This window comes from Microtus oregoni, unplaced genomic scaffold (assembly GCF_018167655.1).
Source record: "Microtus oregoni isolate MIOR12 unplaced genomic scaffold, Mior012 000020F_ref0000438, whole genome shotgun sequence".
Taxonomy (NCBI): Eukaryota; Metazoa; Chordata; class Mammalia; order Rodentia; family Cricetidae; genus Microtus; species Microtus oregoni.
In genome coordinates this window covers 36,486,247-36,506,157 of record NW_024543079.1, presented here as the reverse complement: position 1 = coordinate 36,506,157, position 19,911 = coordinate 36,486,247, and the positions used below count along the sequence as shown (strand labels likewise).

The following is a 19,911-nucleotide window of genomic DNA, read 5'->3' as shown; positions in this document are numbered from 1 at the left end:
GAAATCCTCTGGCTGGCAGTTTTTAGGGCCTGCCTCCACTACTACCAACATGGCCTACATTTGATGACCAAATCAGGTGGAAAGAACTGATTGTTAGGGCCAATGTGGGACGCTTGTCATTCAAAAGCGCCTTGCTGGGCTGGGAAAGAAATCACACCACTAATTACCCAAGTTCCTCTCTACAGTAATTTGACTTGTGTTCCCTTCTTTTCCATAGCACAGGTGTTGTACTCCTCAACTGTCTCAGTCCTTGATTCAGAGAACTCAATATGTGGTGGCATGGATAGTTTGAGGTGGACATAAAGATCCTTATGTAGACAATAAACTCTTATTCAGACTCAAAAAGAAAGGAAATTCTGTCCATTACTCTGAGTTGCTATGAAGGAAAAAAAATGTTCACAACTTAAGGCAGGAAAGATTAGTGTAGTCACAGTTTCAGAGGTTTGAAGGACTGGCTTGCAACGTAGATGCAGCAAAGCAGCAAGAAGAGTCATGGCAAGCTGTGGCTCCCCAGGACATGTCCCCAGTTACCCACTTCCTTTAAAGAGTCCCAATATCCACAGTTCTATGGCCTCCAAATAGGCCATTCAAAGTCTGAGTCGCTCTCATAATTGTTTCTCACTCCAACCAAACTGCCACAAATAGCAACTTCATTATGATAACATGCATAAGCTTTTTAGACATTATGTGAAGTGAAATACGCCTGCCAGATAAGTACAAATAGGATATTTTTTATAAATAATTATATTTATATAATATAAATTATATTTATATAAATGCTGTAGTTAAGACTGGATGTGTGTATGAATGTACTTGTTAGTATGAGTCTATGCACATGTGCCTTTAGATGCATATTGTTGGAGCCCACAAGACCACACAGCAAATGTACAGCTGGCAGATCAATAAGCAGATCCACGGGAAGTGTATACGTACATGTCTACATGGAAAACACGTTTTGCAGAGCTGCGGGAATACTTGTTTTTTGAAAAAGTTACTGCCAAGTCTGTAAAAACCTTGTGAAGCCATGATTCTTCCCTTTGAAATGGGATTCATTCCCAAAACACCTCAGCATGTAACTACTTCTACTTGGGCAAGGGATTGTGTTGTAATGAGGAGTGGCGGTCAGTTGCCCGCCACCATCTCCCGGCTAGTTTACACCCAAAATAATCACACGGAAACTGTATTCATTTAAACACTTCCTGGCCCATTAGTTCTAACCTCTTACTGGCTAGCTCTTACATATTGATTCAACCCATTTCTAATAATCTGTATTGCCATTTGACTGTGGCTTACCGGCATGCGTCTAACCAGTGTCCATCTCAGAGAGGAGGGCCATGGCATCTGCCACACTTCCTTCTTCCTCCCAGCATCCTGTTCTGTCTACTCCACCCACCTAAGGGCTGGCCTATCAAAAGGCCAAGGCAGCTTCTTTATTTAACCAATGAAAGTAACACATAGAGAGAGCGGTGAGTGCCTGCCTACCGGGCAGGCCTCAGGGTCCCCTTTAAGGGAGCCTGGGCACCTTCAGCTCGTGCATGCGCCAGGCTCTCCTGTGCTCTTCTGGATACCGCCCCCCCCCCCTTGCTCCATTCATCCTTTTGTCCCCGGACAGCCCTGTTTAGTTGCTGAGGAATCCCATCTGGACGGGTGAGTGTGTGCTATCCAGGGGCGGATTGTCCCGGAAGAGAGAACAAACCCCCCTCCCCCAGCTCCTTCTGCAGGGCTGTCTTTCTTACACACGACCCCTCCCCCCCCCAAGTCTTCGTTTTCTGCAAGGTCCTTTGCTCAGGAACAGTTTTCTGCTCCTACACTTAAGGCTACCCACCCAGAGCGGTGAGAGCCTACCTAAGGGGCAGGCCTCAAGGACCCCCGGTAAGGGAGCACATGCACCTTCAGCCTGTGCAGCAGGGTGTCCTGTGTTCTACTCGTCCCCACCCTGCCCCCCAAGCTCCCCCTTTTGTCCTCGGGTCATTGGACTACCAGGCGTCCATGTTTTGGTGCTGAGGAGTTCACCTGGACGGGAACGATTCCTGCTTCTACACTGAAGAGATACACCCAGAGAGTCAATCACAGCAAAGACTGGACCAAGACACCAGGCCTCTCCTGGCTCCATTTGAAGGAAGAGATGGGAAGGCGCCAATGCAAGAATTCCTCCAACAACCTGAAAGGCAACATGACACCACCAGAATCCAGGGATCCCAAAATAAGAAGAATTGTACACCCTACTCCAGAAGAATTAGAAGAAATTGACTCAAAAGTGAACTATATGAAAATAATAGAGGACCTTAAACAGGAGGTGAAAAACTGCCATAAACAATTAGAGATTACAAACAAAAAGGTAGAGGAAATGAATAAATCGCTCAAAGACACGCAAGAAAACCAAGAGAAACAAGATAAAGCAATCAAACAGGTTAGGGAAGTGGTTCAAGACTTGAAGAATGAAAGGGAAGCAATGAAGAAAACATAAACCGATGGAAGGATGGAGATGGAAAATCTGGGTAAACAAACAGGAACTACAGAGACAAGTACTAACAACAGATTACAAGAGATAGAAGAAAGAATGTCAGACACTGAAGATACCATAGAGAAAATAAACACACTGATCAAAGAAAACAGCAAAACCAACAAATTCTCATCACAAAACATTCAGGAAATCTGGGACACAATAAAAAGACCAAACCTAAGAATAATTGGGATAGAAAAAGGAGAAGAAGTACAGCTCAACGGTCCAGAAAATATATTTAATAAAATTATAGAAGAAAACTTTCCCAGCCTAAAGAAAGATATTCCTTTGAAGGTTCAAGAAGCATACAGAAGACCGAATAGAATGGACCAAAAAAAAAAAAACATCTCCTCGCCATATAATAATCAAAGCACAAAACATACAGAATAAAGAAAGAATATTAAGAGCTGCAAAGGAAAAGGGTCAAGTTACTTATAAGGGTAAACCTATCAGACTTACACCTGACTTCTCTATGGAAACCATGAAAGCCAGAAGGTCCTGGATAGATGTACTTCAGAAACTAAGAGACCATGGATGCAAGCCCAGACTACTATACCCAGCCAAGATTTCGTTCACTATAAATGGAGAAAACAAAATCTTCCAGGATAAAAACAAATTTAAACAATACGTAGCCACAAATCCAGCCTTACAGAAAGTAATAGAAGGAAAATCACAAACCAAGGAGTCCAACAATGACCACAATAACTCAAACATCTAGAGACCCTTCACCAGCACAACTCAAAGAAGGGAAACACACAAACACAAACTCTACTACTAAAAAAGTGACCGGAGTTAACAACCACTGGTCATTAATATCACTTAATGTCAATGGACTCAACTCACCTATAAAAAGGCACAGGCTAAAAGATTGGATAAGAAAACAGGATCCAACATTCTGCTGTTTACAAGAAACACACCTCAACCACAAAGACAGGCACCTACTCAGAGTAAAGGGCTGGGAAAAGGCTTATCAAGCAAATGGACCCAAGAAACAAGCAGGTGTGGCCATACTAATTTCTAACAAAGTTGACTTCAAACTTAAATCAATCAGAAAAGATAGAGAGGGACATTTTATACTCATAACAGGAACAATTCATCAGGATGGAGTCTCAATCCTGAATATCTATGCCCCTAATATAAAAGCACCCACGTACGTAAAAGAAACATTACTAAAACTCAAGGCTGCCATCAAACGGCACACACTAATAGTAGGAGACTTCAACACTCCTCTCTCACCAATGGACAGGTCAATCAGACAGAAACCTAACAGAGAAATAAGAGAATTAATGGAGGTAATGAATCAAATGGACTTAACAGACATCTGTAGAACATTCCACCCAAATAGGAAAGAATATACCTTCTTCTCTGCAGCTCATGGAACCTTCTCGAAAATTGACCACATACTCGATAACAAAGCAAACTTCCACAGTTACAAAAAAATATTCGTAACCTCCTGCATCTTATCAGACCACCATGGATTAAAGTTAGAATTCAACAACAATGCTACCCCCAGAAAGCCTACAAACTCATGGAAACTGAACAGTCAACTTCTGAACCACACCTGGATCAAGGAAGAAATAAAGAAAGAAATCAAAATCTTCCTTGAATTCAATGAAAATAAAGAAACAACCTATTCAAACTTATGGGACACTATGAAAGCAGTCCTGAGAGGAAAGTTCATAGCACTAAGTGCCCCACTTAAAGAAAACAGAGTAAGCACACATTGGAGACTTAACAGCCCACCTGAAAGCTCTAGAAAAAAAGAAGCAGACTCACCTAGGAGGAGTAGAAGACTGGAAATAATCAAACTGAGGGCGGAAATCAACAAAATAGAAACACAGAAAACAATCCAAAGAATCAATGAAACAAAAAGCTGGTTCCTAGAGAAAATCAACAAAATTGATAAACCCCTATCCAAACTAATCAAACGGCAGAGAGAGAATATGCAAATTAATAAGATCAGAAATGAAAAGGGGGACATAACCACAGACACAGAGGAAATTCAAAGAATCATTAGATCTTACTACAAAAGCCTGTATGCCACAAAGCCGGAAAATGTAAAAGAAATGGACACATTTTTAGATAAATACCATATACCAAAGTTAAACCAGGACCAGGTGAACAATATAAATAGACCTGTTAGTCGCGAAGAATTAGAAGCTGTCTTCAAAAACCTCCCTACCAAAAAAAGCCCAGGACCAGATGGTTTCAATGCGGAATTCTACCAGAACTTCCAAGAAGAGCTTATACCTATACTCCTTAATGTGTTTCACAATATAGAAACAGAAGAGTCATTGCCAAATTCCTTTTATGAAGCTACAGTCACTCTGATACCAAAACCACACAAAGACTCAACCAAGAAAGAGAATTACAGGCGAAACTCACTCATGAACATCGACGCAAAAATCCTCAACAAAATACTGGCAAACCGTATCCAAGAACACATTAGAAAAATTATCCATTATGATCAAGTAGGCTTCATCCCAGAGATGCAGGGCTGGTTCAACATACGAAAATCTATCAATGTAATCCAGCATATAAATAAACTGAAAGAAAAAAATCATATGATCATTTCATTAAATGCTGAAAAAGCTTTTGACAAAATTCAACATCCCTTTATGATAAAAGTCTTGGAGAGATTAGGGATACAAGGGTCATACCTAAATATAATAAAAGCTATTTACAGCAAACCGACAGCTAACATCAAACTAAACGGAGAGAAACTCAAAGCCATCCCACTAAAATCAGGAACACGGCAAGGCTGTCCACTCTCTCCATACCTCTTCAATATAGTGCTTGAAGTTTTAGCAATAGCAATAAGACAACATAAGGGGATCAAGGGGATTCGAATTGGGAAGGAAGAGGTTAAACTTTCATTATTTGCAGATGATATGATAGTGTACATAAGCGACCCCAAAAACTCCACCAAAGAACTCCTAAAGCTGATAAACACCTTTAGTAATGTGGCAGGATACAAGATCAACTCCAAAAAATCAGTCGCCCTCCTATACACAAAGGATATGGAAGCAGAGAGGGAAATCAGAGAAGCATCACCTTTCACAATAGCCACAAATAGCATAAAATATCTTGGGGTAACTCTAACCAAGGAAGTGAAAGATCTATTTGACAAGAACTTTAAGGCATTGAAGAAAGAAATTGAAGAGGATACCAGAAAGTGGAAAGATCTCCCTTGCTCTTGGATTGGGAGGATCAACATAGTAAAAATGGCAATTCTACCAAAGGCAATTTATAGATTCAATGCAATCCCCATCAAGGTCCCATCAAAATTCTTCACAGATCTTGAGAGGACAATAATCAACTTTATATGGAAAAACAAAAAACCCAGGATAGCCAAAACAGTCTTATATAATAAAGGAACTTCTGGAGGCATTACCATCCCTGACTTCAAACTCTACTACAGAGCTACAGTATTGAAAACAGCTTTGAATTGGTATAAAAACAGAGAAGTCGACCAATGGAATCGTATAGAAGACCCAGATTCGAACCCACAAACCTATGAACACCTCATTTTCGATAAAGGAGCTAAAAGTGTACAATGGAAGAAAGAAAGCATCTTCAACAAATGGTGCTGGCACAACTGGATGTCAACCTGTAGAAGAATGAAAATTGACCCATATCTATCACCATGCACAAAACTCAAGTCCAAATGGATCAAAGACCTCAATATCAGTCCGAGCACACTGAACCTGATAGAAGAGAAATTGGGAGGTACCCTACAACAGATGGGCACAGGAGATCGCTTCCTATGTATAACCCCAGCAGCACAGACATTAAGGGCAACATTGAATAAATGGGACCTACTAAAACTGAGAAGCGTCTGTAAAGCAAAGGACACTGTCACTAAGACAAAAAGGCAACCCACTGACTGGGAGAAGATCTTCACCAACCCCGCAACAGACAAAGGTCTGATCTCCAAAATATATAAAGAACTCAAGAAACTAGACTTTAAAATGCTAATTAACCCAATTAAAAAGTGGGGTACTGATTTGAACAGAGAATTCTCAACAGAAGAAGTTCAAATGGCCAAAAGACACTTAAGGTCATGCTCAACCTCCTTATTGATCAGGGAAATGCAAATCAAAACAACTTTGAGATATCATCTTACACCTGTCAGATTGGCTAAAATCAAAAACAGCAATGATAGCCTCTTCTGGAGAGGTTGTGGAGGAAGGGGTTCCCTCATCCATTGCTGGTGGGAATGCAAATTTGTGCAACCACTTTGGAAAGCAGTGTTTCGGTTTCTCAGGAAATTCGGGATCAACCTACCCCTGGACCCAGCAATATCACTCTTGGGAATATACCCAAGTGATGCCCGATCATATGACAAGGGCATTTGTTCAACTATGTTCATAGCAGCATTATTTGTAATAGCCAGAACCTGGAAACAGCCTAGATGTTCTTCAATGGAAGAATGGATGAAGAAAGTGTGGAATATATACACATTAGAGTACTACTCAGCGGTAAAAAACAATGACTTCTCAAATTTTGCATGCACATGGATGGAAATAGAAAATACTATCTTGAGTGAGGTAACCCAGACCCAAAAAGATGAACATGGGATGAACTCACTCATAATTGGTTTCTAGCCATAAATAAAGAACCTTCATCTGGCGATGGATGGAGATAGAGACAGAGACCCACACTGGAGCACTGGACTGAGCTCCCAAAGTCCCAATGAGGAACAGAAGGAGGGAGAAGATGAGCAAGGAAGTCAGGACTAAGAGGGGTGTACCCACCCACTGTGACAGTGGGGCTGATCTATTGGGAGCTCACCAAGGCCAGCTGGACTGTGACTGAAAAAGCAGGGGATAAAACCGGACTCTCTGAATATGGCGGACAATGAAGGCTGCTGAGAAGCCAAGGACAATGGCACTGGGTTTTGATCCTACTTCATGTTTTGGCTTTGTGGGAGCCTAGCCAGTTTGGATGTTCACTTTCCTAGACCAGGATGGAGGGGGGAGGACTTTGGACTTTCCACAGGGCAGGGAACTCTGACTGCTCTTCAGACTTGAGAGGGAGGGGGAGAGGAGTGGGGGGACGGGGAGAGGAGTGGGAGGCTGGGAGGAGGTGGAAATTTTTTTCTCAATAAAAAAAAATAAATGATACTTGTAAGTCTTCATCACAAAAAAAAAAAAGAAAGTAACACATAGAGAGAAGACCCTCCTACATCAGGATTGACCTTTCCATTCCCCCAAACCAAGAGGCTTTAGAGTGACAACATTCACTTTGTTCTAACGGTCAAATTTACATAGAGTCAATCCCACAAAAGTACCTGCTAACAGACCACACAGAAATTTCTGAAAAAAGACAGGCACTGAGCAGAAAAGTAGTGCCGCACCTTTACTAACAAACAAATCTGGGTGTTCCCAAAGCTGGTTATCACAAAAGAGATTGGGTGAGGAGAATGGGTGAGTTCAGGTAAGTAACTTTATCTAATGGTTTGGAACGTCAGGTATTTCCCCTGGCTCTTTTCTGGGTGGTGTCACCTGTTTTGGAGTGCTGCCTTATCAGGTTCTACCTGCCCATTTTGTGATTTTGATAAACATATTATCATTGTCTTAGCTATGGAATTTTCCAACTGTGTCTATAAAACTAAAAACCTTGTGGAGATCACCCCTTCTCCTCCTCTTCCTGCTGCTTCTTTGTACAAAGGAATAAAGAACATGCTGCGGTAGCATCTGTGAGCTGATGTATTCAGTTCACTCTCAGATCCAATTAGCCAGTTTTTACCGGCCATAACGAATCTTTCTGGACCCTGAGAGATTTAATGGGCTTAACCCCAAAATAAACCTCGATTGCACATGGGTGCAAGTGCAGGTAGAAGCCCGTGATTGTGCATCCTTCCCCAGGTGCTCTTGACTTACTTTCTTTACTTTTTAAATGAGCTGGTGATGTCTATATATTTTATTTATTTGTGTGTGTGTGACAGAGAGAGAGAGAGAGAGAGAGAGAGAGAGAGAGAGAGAGAGACATAATACAGGAAACCAAGGAGGGCAGAAGAGGGGTGCTGGAATTGAAGGATCCACCTTAAACAGGTCAGATAACACCCATCTCAATTCCCTGGTCCTAAATTTTCTTTCTTAACTTTGTACTCTGTTCTGCCAATACCTTAACCAGGTGTAAGAGACACAAGACATTTCAATACCACAAACACTGGACAGGAACAGAGACCAGTTACCCCAGGATGTGACCAGCACCCAGCCTTCTCAGGTTCCCCCCAAAGATGGTTTCCACAAATAAGCAGGAAGCAGTCTTGAGACTCCTCTGCCCCAAGTCCTTTAACCTGTTGTGCCTAACCTCCTGTCTTTTTATTATAAAAAAAAGAGATGGGAATGTAATGATATGTTCTGTCTCTTTAAGAGACAAGCCATGCCCACTCCCTTCCTCATCTGCTCAGGCAAGCTGATATTCAGCTTCCAGCCTTAGTCTCCTCCTTTTCCATCTCTCTCTTAAAGAGGCAGCTTCTACTTCTCCCCACTTCTCCCCTTCTCCCAATTTTGTCTCTCCCTTCTCTTTCTCAGCCCCCCCCCCTCTGTACACCGATTCCCAGGCCTGTATGCACCCCCTCTAATAAACTCCTAAGTGGGTTTATTGTGTGTTCTGTGTTCCTTTTTCACTTGTGCCCAGGTAATTTCACTGGTGAAAAGCGGTGGATGTGTGCTTGCAGGTGATCCTATCTACAATGGCTGTAACATTAGGAATTTGCAGGTGATCCTATCTACAATGGCTGTAACATTAGGAATTTCCTTTGGATGGTCTATTCTTGGGTGGTGCCTGGGCAGTCTCAGTTTGTGGTCTTTCTTAGAATGGCTGGATCCTACAGTCATATTCCTGAATTCCCAGTATTCAAGAGGCAGAGGCAGAGGCAGGCAGATCTCTGTTTTAAACTGGCCTAGAACCAGTCAAGAATACATAAGAATTTCCCTCTGTTTACACTATTGAGGCCTCAGCCTTGTGAACAGATAAGTCCACCATTCTTAGCCTCTCTAGAGTAAAGACAGTCATTGCTGGATGGACCTGCTGTCATATACACTGAAATAAATGTTATCTCTGACATATGTGCTATTGGTTCTGACCCACTAGAGAATCCAGACTAACCCATAATGATATATTAGCATCAGCCTTACTCAACTGGCTTTTTCTTCCTAAGAAAACAAATTTAGGCTGGGCATGATGGTACAATGCCTTTATTCCCAACACTCTGGAGGCAAAGGGTGGTGGATTTCTGTGAGTTCCAGGCTAGCCAGGACTACACAGTGAGACCTTGTCTCAAAAAAAAAAAAAATAAAGAAAGAAAGAAGAAAGGGAAAAGGGAAGGGAGGGAGGAAGGAAGGAAGAAAGAAAATCTTTATTCCTATAGAATACATAGATATTCAGAAATACATATAGAAAACAGTACTCCTGAAGTAACGGGACCTTGGCAGATTCTTTTGATTGTGTTTTCTCTTGCTCATCACAGCCCCAGGAGCAAAGGCTGATTCTATCACATGAGCACAGTTGTGAAGGTTAGACCATGCAGGCTGTGTCAGTGCACATGATGACACTGGCACAGTGATGCAGCCCTCTAGTGACACATTTCTCAGATTGGACCCCTGTCACTAAATGAGCCACACTGGAACAAGTGAAAGGCTGAGAGGGAAGATGGAGTCTCAAAGGTCTATTTCTCAAACCTCAGGGAAGGAGAAGACCCTGCTGCATGAACAAACAGGAAGTGAGGGTGAGGAAGACATTGACCCCAAGTCCCATCATCTCCCTCTTTTCTTTAGCAGACATTCTGTGGCTGGCTGCTTTGCTTCTCTGATCTTTCAGCTTGAACCCCAATATTTGTCTCTGGGTTTTTATTATTCATGCTACACTTATAACCAATTCCTGTTTCATTCAGGTGACAATGACATTTCCCCCATTTCACACGGAGCCCTTTATGAAATGTAGATGCCTAGGTGCCTCCTCCCGATTCTGAGAGTGGAATTTGGAAATATATATTGTATGTATGTATGTTTGTATACATACATATGTACACACACACACATTTTTTATTTCTTGATTTTACTCCTTGATCTATTCATCATTCAGTAATGAGTTACTTAAAATTTATGAGTTTATGCATTTACTAAAGTTGGTTGTGAATTTTAAGTTTTATTGCATTGTGGTCAGATAGTTTGCCCAGAGTTATTTCAATCTTTTTCAATTTATAAAGATTATTATGTGTCTTAGGATGTGTTTTATTTTAGAATAGCTTCTGTGTGCTTCTGAGTAGAATGTGTATTCTTTGGTGTTTGGGTAGATATGTGTCATATCCATTTAATATATGATGTCATTTCCCCCTTTTATTCTATTATTTTTGAGACTGTAATATAATTACATCCTTTTTCCCTTCCCTTTCCTCCCTCTAAGCTCTCTCATATACCCCCTCCTTGCTCTCTTTCAAGTTCATGGCCTCTTTTTCCATTAATTGGTTATATGCATACATGCATATACATATATAGTCTTATGTATAACCGGCTCAGTCTGTATAATGCTACTGTTTTCAGGGCTCATCATTGATTTGGATGTGTTCTTCTCAGCATTCCTCCAGTGCTGTAGTTCTTTGTGTAGTGCTGAGGCCTTATGGCTTTTCTGTCATTCATGTTGGCATGTCTCCTTTTGTCCTTGTTCATGTTCAGGCAGTCATGTTTGTGAGATTTTATGGATGCAGTTTCTGACATTCTCAGGAAACCTAACCACATAGCAAACTACCTGTCTGGTCTTAACAGTCTTTCTGACAACTCTCTGCAGTGTTGCCTGAGCCTTAGGTATGGGAGTCGTTTAGGTATGGGAGATGTATCTACTGGGACTGGCTCCACAGCTCTGCCTTTTGACTGATTGTGGTTTTTGTGGGAGCCAGCCATGATAAGCTAAGTATGGGCAGGTCACCCAAAGGAAGTTCTTTACTTCCAACCCTTATTACCTGCCAGAGTAGAACTTGGCCATCGATAAATTTAATAAGAGGCCTGAGTCTCAGTAGTTTACCCTAAAGCAATACCTGGCTGCAGAAAGAACCACAAACTGAGATTACCTGAGCACCACCCAAGAACAGATTCAAAGGAAATGCCTAACATTCCGACTGCTGTAGATAGGACCACCAGCCAGAACACACTCACCAGGACACCTTAGACAAATGTCAACCAATCAGGGGTCCTAAACCTCAAAAACCCCTCACCCCACCTTTACTACTATAAAAACCCAATTCTAACTGAGCTCGGGGCTCTCCGTTTATTCCAATACGTTGGACATGCAGAGAGACCGAGTTTGCAAAGTTGATGTCTTGAAAAACATAAATAAATAAATAAATAAATAAATAAATAAAGGCTCTTTGCTTTTACATATGGGACTTGGTTTCCTTGTTGGCTTTTGCAGGGACTTCTCAGATTTGGGCATAACAGTTTTCTATGATGGTCTCTGTTGCATGAAGTGGCTACAGTTGAGCCCTTCACTGACATTCACTTCTGGTTGTTTCCCATAGCTAAAAACCTGATCAGACAACCCAGGGTAGTCCACCCGTGCTAGCATTGCACACAGTGAGCAGTGTGTTCGCCTTGGGGCCCAGAGCCCCTCGGATTTTTCTTTTTCTTTTGGACCACTCATAAGTGGTCCCCACCATGAGAGACCACTCAGAGCAGGCTCTAGCTTCTCTGGCTTCCTAGTTACCCTGATCAGCAGAGCCAGTCAGTCTTCAATACCCCACCTATAGAGAGGAGACTTCCTCCCATAAGCCTTGTGGTGTCACCATTCTCGCGGGTTTTCACGGTTTCAACTATGGGTAACAAGCCATCGAAGACTGTCAATCCAATCTCTCCCCTGGGACGCCTTTCAGAGGCCCTGGAACCCCAGGCTTTAATGCCCTGCTTACAGATTTCCACACTTGTTCATCTTTGCTCAGAAAAAAAAAGGTCTTGTTACCAATTAGATAACAATTTAAAGTGCCCGCCTTTGATCCTGATATTCTACAGGAGCTTTCTAACTACTATAGCACACAGTTAGATGGAAAGAGTTTCCTTATATCCAAACCTTTTACTATCTAAGTTCTAAGCCTAAGCCCTCTGTTCTCGCAAGTTGTTCACCTGCTCATGTGTTCCTGGCTCTGCCACCTGAGCAGGGAGAACACTCCACTTCCGCTCTGGACCCAGCTTACAAACCCCACCTTTCTGACCTCAGCAGGCAGCTACTTCTGCTTCTTCAGCTCCCACTCTGGACCCCGCTAAGGAACTCACACTTTCCAACCTCAGCAGACACTTTCACTTCTTCACCTCCTGCCAGCTCGCCGCCTGCCTTGCCACCTCTTTCCACTCGCACCTGCACAGGCTCTGCTGCCCTCCTCAGATCTCCCCCACACTAACTACTCAAAACCCCACTGGATCATTCCTCCTCTCCAGTGCCAGGCTGCAACAGCCGCCTGGCTCTAGCACCCACCTTTACCCCTCCTCTCACACGCTCACATGCTGCTATGGAACCCAACCCTGTCCAAGACAAGCCAGCTGCAGCTCTTTTGTTGCAAGACCCTGGCCAGTGTAGATGGATTGGTTAGGGTACACGTCCCCTTCTCCCTCTCAGAACTCTCCCATATAAAACAAAAACTGGGGTCCTGTGTGTCTAATTCTACCTCTTTCAAAAAGCCATTCCAATACATTACTCAGCCTTATAATCTCACCTTTCATGATACCTGGTCCAGGTTAGCCAGCATGGTCTTTTAGGACTGGAATGCATTGCTCTAAGATATTCTGGCTTTCACAGTTTCCATTAAGAAACCAGATGTTGCCGGGCGGTGGTGGCACACGCCTTTAATCCCAGCACTCGGGAGGCAGAGGCAGGCGGATCTCTGTGAGTTCGAGACCAGCCTGGTCTACAGAGCTAGTTCCAGGACAGGCTCCAAAGCCACAGAGAAACCCTGTCTCGAAAAACCAAAAAAAAAAAAAAAAAAAAAAAAGAAACCAGATGTTAGCCGGGCGGTGGTGGCGCATGCCTTTAATCCCAGCACTCGGGAGGCAGAGGCAGGCAGATCTTTGTGAGTTCGAGGCCAGCTTGGTCTACAAGAGATAGTTCCAGGACAGGCTCCAAAGCTACAGTGAGAAACCCTGCCTCAAAAAAAAAACCAAAAAGAAAGAATAAATAAATAAAGAAAGAAAGGGAGGGAGGAAGGAAGAAACCAGCTGTTGTTCTGATGTGTTTTCCTTTATACGTAACTTGAGTCTTCTCTTGCAGCTTCCAATGCACTTTCTTTGTTATGTATACTTAGTGTTTTTTTTTTTTTTTGAGACAGGGTTTCTCTGTGGCTTTGGATATACTTAGTGTTTTAACTGTGAGATGGTGTGAAAACTCTAGTCTTGTCTTTTTCGAGTTCTAAATACTTCTTATAGCTGTATGGGTGTGTCTTTCCTTAGTTTGGGGCAGTTTTATTCTATCATTTTGTTGAAGGTCTGGTCTACGCAACTGACTTGGAATTCTTCTCTCTCACTATGCATTAATTTGAAGGTTTGATCTTTTCATGGTGTCCCACATTTCCTGTCTGGTCTTTTCCGTGGGTTTCTCATATTCTTTGCCTACTTTGTCTAGATCTTCTACTTTAAGTCCTGATATTCTCTCTTCTGCACAATCCATTCCATTAAGTAAGGCTTTCCTTCTAGTGTTTTGGGTATTTGTTCACTGTGGGAAGATGTGTTGCTGTAATTGGTGTAATAAAAAGCTGAGTGGCCAGCTGAGGAGCAGGCCTACAACCTGCCGGGGAGGCTCTGATAGGCGCAGCTGGTGGAGCGGCAGCCTCAAACCTAGCACTGGAGGGATCCGGTTGAGTAGGCTGGGGAAGTGAGGCCTTCTTCTCCTCTCTGTGGCCCACAGGGCAGAGTAACCTCGTGCCCCGCCCCTTTCCTGTCATCTTTGGGCCTCCGCAGCAATCCGACAATCCGAAGAGGGCGCAGCACAATAGGGCGGTTTATCTGAGCGGGCTGGACCTCTATGAGGGAGAAGAAAATGGAACACCTACACGTCTAATTGGCACTGCCTCACGTGTTGCTAAGAGAGGAGTCGACCAGACTAAAATGAGTCTGCATGGTGCTAGTGGGGGCCACGAGCGATCAAGAGATAGACGAAGGTCAAGTGACAGATCACGAGATTCATCTCATGAGCGAGCAGAGTGTTAGCTTACTCCTTGTATTCGAAATGTGACTTCACCAACACGACAGCACTATGTTGAACGAGAAAAAGATCATAGTTCGTCTCATCCAAGCAGTCCTCGCCCTCAAAGAGCGTCCCCGAATGGCTCCGTGAGCAGCGATGGGAGCTGCAGCAGAAACAGCAGTCAGCGGAGCTCAGACGGTAGCTCTACGACATCCGAGGAGAGGGTGTTTGTGTATGAGAACGCAAAAGAAGGCACGCGGAGCGTGAGGACATCTGAGCGAGTGACACTGATAGTAGATAACACCAGATTTGTCGTGGACCCGGCCATTTTCACTGCACAGCCAAACACGATGCTGGGCAGGATGTTTGGATCTGGCCGAGAACATAATCTCAAACGTGCTAATGAAAAGGGAGAGTATGAGGTGGCAGAAGGAATCGGTTCTACTGTGTTTCAAGCTATTTTGGATTACTATACGACAGGAATCATCCGCTGTCCTGATGGCATATCTATTCCTGAGCTGAGAGAAGCATGCGATTACCTTTGTGTCTCTTTTGAATACAGTACAATTAAATGTAGAGATCTCAGTGCCCTTATGCATGAGTTATCAAATGATGGTGCTCGTAGGCGATTTGAATTTTATCTGGAAGAAATGATCCTCCCTCTCATGGTAGCGAGCGCCCAGAGTGGGGAACGAGAGTGCCATATAGCGGTGCTTACAGATGATGATGTGATTGATTGGGACGAGGAGTATCCACCACAGATGGGAGAGGAATATTCACAAATTATCTATAGCACAAAATTATATAGATTTTTCAAGTACATTGAAAACAGAGATGTGGCCAAATCAGTTTTGAAGGAGAGGGGTCTTAAGAAGATTAGATTGGGAATCGAAGGCTATCCTACCTACAAAGAAAAAGTAAAGAAAAGGCCAGGAGGTCGCCCCGAAGTCATTTACAACTATGTCCAAAGACCCTTTATTCGAATGTCCTGGGAGAAGGAAGAAGGAAAGAGTCGGCATGTAGACTTTCAGTGTGTGAAGAGAGTAAATCTATCACCAACCTGGCGGCGCCTGCCGCAGACATTCCCTAGGACCAGCTGGTAGTCATGCACCCTACTCCACAGGTGGATGAGCTGGAGATCCTCCCCAGCCACCCTGCCTCGGGCATTAATGACCTCGATCCTGATGCACAGAATCCAATACTGTGATGCTGCTGTTCCTGAAACCATAGCATGCTACTCTTCACAGTGACATCGTATTCCTCATTCTGCACCACAAGGCCACTTTTCTTCATTGTGAGATGCACGTGTTTAGGATACTGCAGTGTAGGCTTTTTTAAAGACCAAAGGTAGCTGAATGGTTCTTTTTTTTTTAATGAGTACAACTTTAGCATCCTGGTTCCAGTTCTATAAATGCATTTGTTTACCAGTAGGTTTGTGAAATTGGTTCTTTGTACAGGGACAGTCCTTTTTCACACATCTCGGTCTTCTCGGAAGTCGTGGGAATTGGCAGCTGGGGTACTTTCACTGTAGACTGATACTCATCATGTCCCAGATAAAATGCAGAATATTAAGAGTTGCACTTTATAGAGGGTGGTTAAATGGAGCTGTTGACGCCGTGTTAAGAGTGGTGGTGCACAGTGTAACAGAAGTGCTTCTATCAGAGTATTCCTCAGTACAGTACGGGTAGTTGGACCACAAGAAGCAGAAACATATTTATCTTGAGTTTGTTTGAGTGACGAGGAGAGATCTGATGCTCCTAATGTTGGTTCACTCATCTCCAGAGCCCTGAACCCCTTTAGAGTGAGTCATGTGCAGGAAGGGTGAACGTCAGGAGATGGTTTACTGTCCAATCTGCCTTACCCTTAATTAGCTCAGATATTTATTTACTAATGCTTTTTTTCTTAAGAGTTATGGGATAGGAAAATGAATTGTTTGCTCTTCATTTACTAAATGATTGTAAACTCGAGTTTTTCATCAAAATAAAATTCCATTTTTTTTAAAAAAAAGCTGAGTGGCCAATAGCTAGGCAGGAGAGGATGGACAGGATTTCTGAGGAGAGAGAGGAAGGGGAAGAAGAATCTAGACACTTGGATTTTTGCCAGCAGCCCCAGACCAAGTCAGATGTACTGTACTAAGAAGAGGTAACTGAGCCACATGGCAGAACCTAGATTATAGGTTAATTAAATTATAAAAACTAACTGGAAGAAAGTCTTAAGTTAAGACCTATAGGTCCCACAGGTCTACCCTTCCTCTCTGAGTTTATCTTGAGGACAGTTTCTGGCCAGCCATCTTGTTGCAATTTCCAGCTAAACATCCTGTTTGTTCCTGTGCTCCCTCTGCCCCCCTGGTAGTTAGCTATACGGCCATTGTTTACTCAATTTTGGGCTTAGTAATTTCCCACCTGCCTGGGGGGAATTCCATTGTGCAGCAGCTAGGTATATAAGGTTTTTCCTAAGCTTGGATAAATGGCTTTCGGCATTATCTCTTCATGAATGATCCACGTCTCTTGGGTGTTCTTTTGATCTCCAGGCCCTTTATGGCTCATTTAAAATGGTTAACTGAGAAATCCAGATGCGTTTGTTATCTGACTCAAATGCAAATACTTTAGAAAGAATGTTTGAAGAAGTAATGGGGATTACAAATTGCTCCTGAAAAAATATAAAGAGGAGATTCTGTCAATTATCTAAGTTACAAAATAGGCTTGCAGAAAATTAGAACACAAAAGGCACAAATTAGGAGAGACTGCAAACTCTTAATGACTTTCAAAGATTGTTAGGAGATATTTCTAGTCTATGACCATCTGTTGGGATAACAACTGACCTAATAGTTCATGTAAACAAAATCTTAGGTGGTGACAAAGACTTAAATAGTTCCAGAGAATTAACAGCTGAAGTGGAAAAAGAATTGATGGTCATTGAAGAGAAATTACAGAGGTACATGTGGATAGAGTGAATCCAAATTTTAACCGTATTCTAGTCATATTGCCTTCCAGAATTTACCCTATAGGAATTTTAATGCAGAGGGAAGATATTATCTTAGAATGGATTTTTTTACCACATAAACCAAGTAAAAAAATTCAAACCTTATGTGGAAAAAGTCTCTGAATTAATTATAAAAGGAAAATCGAGACATCATCAATCAGCAGGTATAGACCCAGCAGAGATTATAGTTCCTTTTACTGCTGATGAAATTAAAAAATTATGGAAAGACAATGAACCTTGGCAAAGAGATTGTGATAATTTTAGGGGAGAAATTAATAGCAATTATCCCAAAAATGATAAAATTAACTAAAGAGAACTTCTTGGATTCTTCCCTGAATTGTATGTGATGCACCAATAACAGAAGCCCGTATATTTTTATACAGATGCAAGTAAATCAGGAAAGGCAGGTTACAAATCAGAAGAATTAAGTAAGGTGGAACAAAGCCCTCATAATTCTGTCCAAAAGGCAGAATTATATGCTATTCTCATGGTACTAAGAGATTTTAAAGAACCTCTCAAGGGGCTGGAGAGATGGCTCAGAGGTTAAGAACACTGACTGCTCTTCTAGCGGTCCCGAGTTCAATTCCCAGCAAACACATAGTGGTTCACAACCATCTGTAATGAGATCTGGTGCCCGCTTCTGGCCTGCAGGCATGGAGGCTGAACACTGTGTACACAATAAATGAATAAATCTAAAAAAAAAGAACCTCTCAATATAGTTATTGATTCATAATATGCAGAAAGAGTTGTCTTGCATATTGAAACTGCTGAATTTATACCAGATAATACAGAATTGACTTCATTATTCATACAGGTTCAAGATATAATCAGGAATAGGTTTTGTCCCATATACATAACACACATCCAATCCCATATAGGTCTTCCAGATCCTCTAGCACAAGGTAATGCAGAAATTCATTGATTATTGATTGAAAGTGTGCTGAAGGCCTCAGAATTTCATAAGAAACATCATGCCAATAGCAAAGAAAGAGTTTTCTATTACATGGCAACAAGCTAAGGAGAGTATAAAGAGATTTCCTACTTGCTCTTTCTATAACCAAATGCCATTGCCAGCAGGGAGTAACCCAAAGGTACTCAAAGGAATAAAATCTGGCAGATGGATGTGTTCCATTTTACAGAATTTGGAAAATTAAAATATGTACACCACACCATTGATACTTATTCAGGTTTTCAATGGACAACTGCCTTGAGCTCAGAAAAGATGATATATAAGTAATCATGCATTTATTAGACGTTATGGCCATCATGTATATATCTTCAGAAATAAAGACAGACAATGAAACAGTTTTTTGCTTATTATACTATAAGGCATATTAAAAGTATACCAAACAGTCCTATGGGTCAGGTAGTTATAGAAAGATCAAATTGAACTATAAAGAATATACTTTATATTTATATTTCTAACAAATATAAAGTGATGGAAAATACCCCCAGAAATAAATTGCATAATGCTTTATTAACCTTGAATTTTCTTAATGCTAATGAGAAAGGAACAACAGCAGCAGAGAGACACTGAATAATAGAAAAATCTTCTAAATTAAATCAGCCAGTATATTTCAAGGATGTACTGTCCTCACAATGGAAACCAAGAGATGTGCTACATTGGGGAAGGATTTTTGCTCTTGTTTCCACAGGAAAAGAAAAGCTATGGATACCATCAAAATTGATAAAGATTCAGTTTGAAAAAGAGAAACCTCTTGAGAAAGAGAACTGATGGCTCATCCACAGAGGTGACAACCATACAGGTGGTAAGAAAACCTCATAAGGGTTGGGGCAGGATTCTGTACTTGTCCTTGCAGGAAAATGTTCATCTTAAAAGAGTGGTGAGACCTTGGACATCTATATGCCTAAAGATCAAAAGCTAGCTATCCAGAAAGAATCAACAAGCAAAGAGAAATCTGCCTTATGATGCTGTATTATCTGCATGGTAAAATTTGGTTATTTGGACATATATACATCTCTGCCTAAAAATAAGAGCTCGCTTTGGAGTTGGACAATGGCTATCCTTCTCTAAATCCAAGCATGTTGTTAAAATAAAAATTCAGAATTTCTGTCTCATGTCAGGAGCCATCTGGTGTGGGACAGAAAGAAGATAGATTTTAAGGAAATGTTTTACTTTTCTCCTTGTCCATTTATATCATATATTTCACTGAATATGTGTCTATATAAATAATGCTTAAATTTTCCACAATGAACAGTAGATTTCCCTGCAGTAATCGCTGAAGCTTCCAGGA

General features: G+C 41.9%; 1 pseudogene; it reads left to right on the top strand.

Annotated features, from left to right (window-relative positions):
* The first annotated feature begins 14,559 nt into the window (after positions 1-14,559).
* Positions 14,560-15,881, top strand: LOC121460475 (annotated as a pseudogene).
* Positions 15,882-19,911: the final 4,030 nt, after the last annotated feature.